Below are 4486 nucleotides of genomic sequence, written 5' to 3'. Positions count from 1 at the left end.
CCTAACCTAACCTAACCTAACCTAACCTAACCTAACCTAACCTAACCTAACCTAACCTAACCTAACCTAACCTAACCTAACCTAACCTAACCTAACCTAACCTAACCTAACCTAACCTAACCTAACCTAACCTAACCTAACCTAACCTAACCTAACCTAACCTAACCTAACCTAACCTAACCTAACCTAACCTAACCTAACCTAACCTAACCTAACCTAACCTAACCTAACCTAACCTAACCTAACCTAACCTAACCTAACCTAACCTAACCTAACCTAACCTAACCTAACCTAACCTAACCTAACCTAACCTAACCTAACCTAACCTAACCTAACCTAACCTAACCTAACCTAACCTAACCTAACCTAACCTAACCTAACCTAACCTAACCTAACCTAACCTAACCTAACCTAACCTAACCTAACCTAACCTAACCTAACCTAACCTAACCTAACCTAACCTAACCTAACCTAACCTAACCTAACCTAACCTAACCTAACCTAACCTAACCTAACCTAACCTAACCTAACCTAACCTAACCTAACCTAACCTAACCTAACCTAACCTAACCTAACCTAACCTAACCTAACCTAACCTAACCTAACCTAACCTAACCTAACCTAACCTAACCTAACCTAACCTAACCTAACCTAACCTAACCTAACCTAACCTAACCTAACCTAACCTAACCTAACCTAACCTAACCTAACCTAACCTAACCTAACCTAACCTAACCTAACCTAACCTAACCTAACCTAACCTAACCTAACCTAACCTAACCTAACCTAACCTAACCTAACCTAACCTAACCTAACCTAACCTAACCTAACCTAACCTAACCTAACCTAACCTAACCTAACCTAACCTAACCTAACCTAACCTAACCTAACCTAACCTAACCTAACCTAACCTAACCTAACCTAACCTAACCTAACCTAACCTAACCTAACCTAACCTAACCTAACCTAACCTAACCTAACCTAACCTAACCTAACCTAACCTAACCTAACCTAACCTAACCTAACCTAACCTAACCTAACCTAACCTAACCTAACCTAACCTAACCTAACCTAACCTAACCTAACCTAACCTAACCTAACCTAACCTAACCTAACCTAACCTAACCTAACCTAACCTAACCTAACCTAACCTAACCTAACCTAACCTAACCTAACCTAACCTAACCTAACCTAACCTAACCTAACCTAACCTAACCTAACCTAACCTAACCTAACCTAACCTAACCTAACCTAACCTAACCTAACCTAACCTAACCTAACCTAACCTAACCTAACCTAACCTAACCTAACCTAACCTAACCTAACCTAACCTAACCTAACCTAACCTAACCTAACCTAACCTAACCTTGTGGTGTCACCGCTAGACACCACACTTGCTAGGTGGTAACTTAAATCGGCCGCGGTCCTGTAGTACATGTCGGACCCGCGTGTCGCCACTGTGTATTCGCAAACGTAGCGCCACCACAGGGCAGGTCAGAAGACACGGACTTGACCTCGCCCCAGTTGTACGGACGACATAGCTTGCGACTAGACCTACCAAGTATTCCTCTCATTTGCCGAGAGACAGATTAAATAGCCTTCAGCTAGTCCATCGCTACTACCTAGCAAGGCGCCATGTGTATCATTGCTAATTGCTTACTACTATGCAAGAGATGTATTTCAACAAGAACAAGACTACATTAAAGTTAAGTATATTAAAATCTCTCTTCTTTTCTTTATAGTTTTCATCCAGTCTCCTGTTTCAGAATTTACGCCCGTCTGCGTTAGTTTCGCGTGCACCTAGCCACTCATTGTGTCGAGACCTTAGGGAATCGACACAACAATATTTTGGCGACGAGGATGGGATGCCGCGCCCACGTTGCAGTCTTTGTGTTATACTTGCTCTAATTTGCGTGTGTCATGGCTTCGCCGCATTCTCCAGATGTACTGTCCGAATTTTTTCGCTTGCAGAATCAGCAGACGCAGGCGTTATTGGAAGCCCTTGGACAGCTCGTCCAGGGTCAACGTGCGCTGCAAACCGATGCGGCGGCAGCCGCTTCTTCGCTACCGCAGCCACACAACGCTGTCGCACCGCCATTTAGGCCCTTTGAGGCCCATAACGAGAGCTGGACTGAGTGGGCCGATCAGTTCCGGTTCCATCTCACTGCTTATGGAATTCAAGGTAAAGAGCGGCAGCCGTTTTTGCTTTCTTGTGTCGGTGTGTCTACCTACCGTGTGATAGTGAAATTGTTTCCCCGACGCGACGTCGCAACTCTGTCCTACGAAGAAATTTTGTCTGCTTTAGATGCCTATTTCAAAGAAACAGTTAATGTTGTTGCAAAACGGTATACGTTTTTTCGTACAAAACGTACGGCCGGTCAGACTAACAGGGAGTGGGTAGCAACTTTGCAAGGACTTACTAGAGACTGCGCGTTTGCCTGTGAATGTGGCCTCCCATATTCAGATACTATGGTGCGTGATGCAATTGCACAGAACGTTTCTGATGTTCGCATAAGGGAACAGATTTTGAAGCTAGTTAATCCCTCCCTGCAACAAGTGATAGACATTTTGGACAGGCAAGACACACTTGACTTTGCTCAGGAATCATTTGAAACTTCGCCAGCAGTGTGTCACATTAATCGGCCCGCTGCACGGGACGCTAAGCGGCCCTCGCGCCCGACTTCACAGCGGCCGCCTAGCTTGCAACCACGTGCGCCGCGTAAGCAAGCACATGCAGTGAAATCTTGCCCGCGGTGTGCAACTAGACATTCGCGTGAAAATTGCCCGTCACGCCAAGCTTTTTGCTTTTACTGTCACAAGAAAGGACATGTACAAAGTGTTTGCCAGAAAAAGTTAAGATCAGACACTCGCAATACTTCCAGGCCTTTTGCTTCGCGCCGGCATCGAACCCAGGACAATCAGGCTCGTGGACCTTCACCCTTGGACATTCATGTGGTTCATTCCCACCCGTCCAGTGACACTTTAGCTAACAGTGACTGTGTTCGTCCCACCCAAAGTGTGCGTCGACGTCGCCGGAAATCCCGTAAAGTCGCAAGTGCTTCTGTACCTGTCTCAGTTCACATTGCACGAGACAGTCCCTCTTGTCGTCAACAAGACAATAAACTTTTTGTGGACTTAGACTTTGCAGGAAAAGTGATACCATTCCAGCTCGATACCGGAGCTGCTGTTTCATTGCTCAATCACGACACGTACAAACAACTGGGCGCCCCGCCATTGCGTGCCGCAAATGTTACGTTAACTAGTTACTCAGGACAGCATATACCTGTGTTAGGACAGTGCAGCCTTCTTGCAACATACAAAAACTTGTGTCATTTTATGTTCTTCGTTCCTCTAGTGCAGTGAACTTGTTTGGTTTAGATTTGTTTCAATTATTTAATATGTCTATTGTAAATCAGGTCCTATCAGTGAATCAGACTGTGCCTTCCGCCAGTGTTTCTAGTCTTTGTGAAGAATTTGCAGACATTTTTGCACCGGGCCTTGGTTGCGCTCAGAACTATGAAGCGCATTTGGAACTGAAAGATAACGCGCAACCAAAATTTTTCAGAGCGCGCAATGTTCCCCACGCATTGCGTGATGCGGTCGCAAGAACATTAGCCGAATTAGAATCTCAAGGTGTCATTGAACGTGTGCAGGCTTCTCTCTGGGCCTCACCCTTAGTAATTTTGCCAAAACCTTCCGGAAAATTGAGACTTTGTGTGGACTTCAAGGCAACTGTGAATCCGCAACTTGTGACTGCTACTTTTCCTTTGCCCCGCCCGGAAGATCTTTTTGACAAACTGTGCCCGGGAAAATATTTTTCAAAATTGGACCTAGCAGATGCGTACTTGCAGATACCTGTGGACGAAGAATCCCAGCGCGTCTTAGTGGTCAACACGCATCTTGGCTTGTATCGCTTCAAAAGACTGCCATTCGGGTGTGCATCCGCCCCTGCTTTATTTCAGCAATATTTACAAACTATTTGTGCGTCGGTCCCTACGGCTGCGAACTATCTGGACGATATTGTAATCTCAGGAAAGACAGAAGCAGAACATTTGCAAAATCTCCGAACATTCTTTCAGGTCTTGCGTCAGAATGGTCTTCGCTTGAGGAAGGACAAATGTGTGTTTTTTGCTCGTGACTTACCGTACCTGGGGCATGTCATAAATGCCCAAGGTATACATCCGAGTCCAGAGCACCTTCGTGCCATTCAGGACTTGCCGTCACCGCAGAACTTACACCAGCTACAGAGTGTGCTGGGTCAGGTAAATTATTATCATCGATTTGTGCGCAATGCTTCTTCCATTTCAGCTCCGCTTCATCGCTTACGCCGTAAAGGTGTTCCGTTCGTCTGGACGACGGAATGCGAACGCGCCTTTCGCCAGTTGAAATCGGCGTTACTTTCAAATACTTGCCTTACGCCATTCGATCCCCGAAAACCCCTTTTGTTGATGGTCGATGCATCGGATTTCGGGATCGGTGCTGTGCT

This window comes from Schistocerca nitens, chromosome 5 (assembly GCF_023898315.1).
Source record: "Schistocerca nitens isolate TAMUIC-IGC-003100 chromosome 5, iqSchNite1.1, whole genome shotgun sequence".
NCBI classification, from domain to species: Eukaryota; Metazoa; Arthropoda; class Insecta; order Orthoptera; family Acrididae; genus Schistocerca; species Schistocerca nitens.
The sequence above is the reverse complement of the archived record's forward strand: the minus strand, read 5'-3'. Positions refer to the sequence as shown.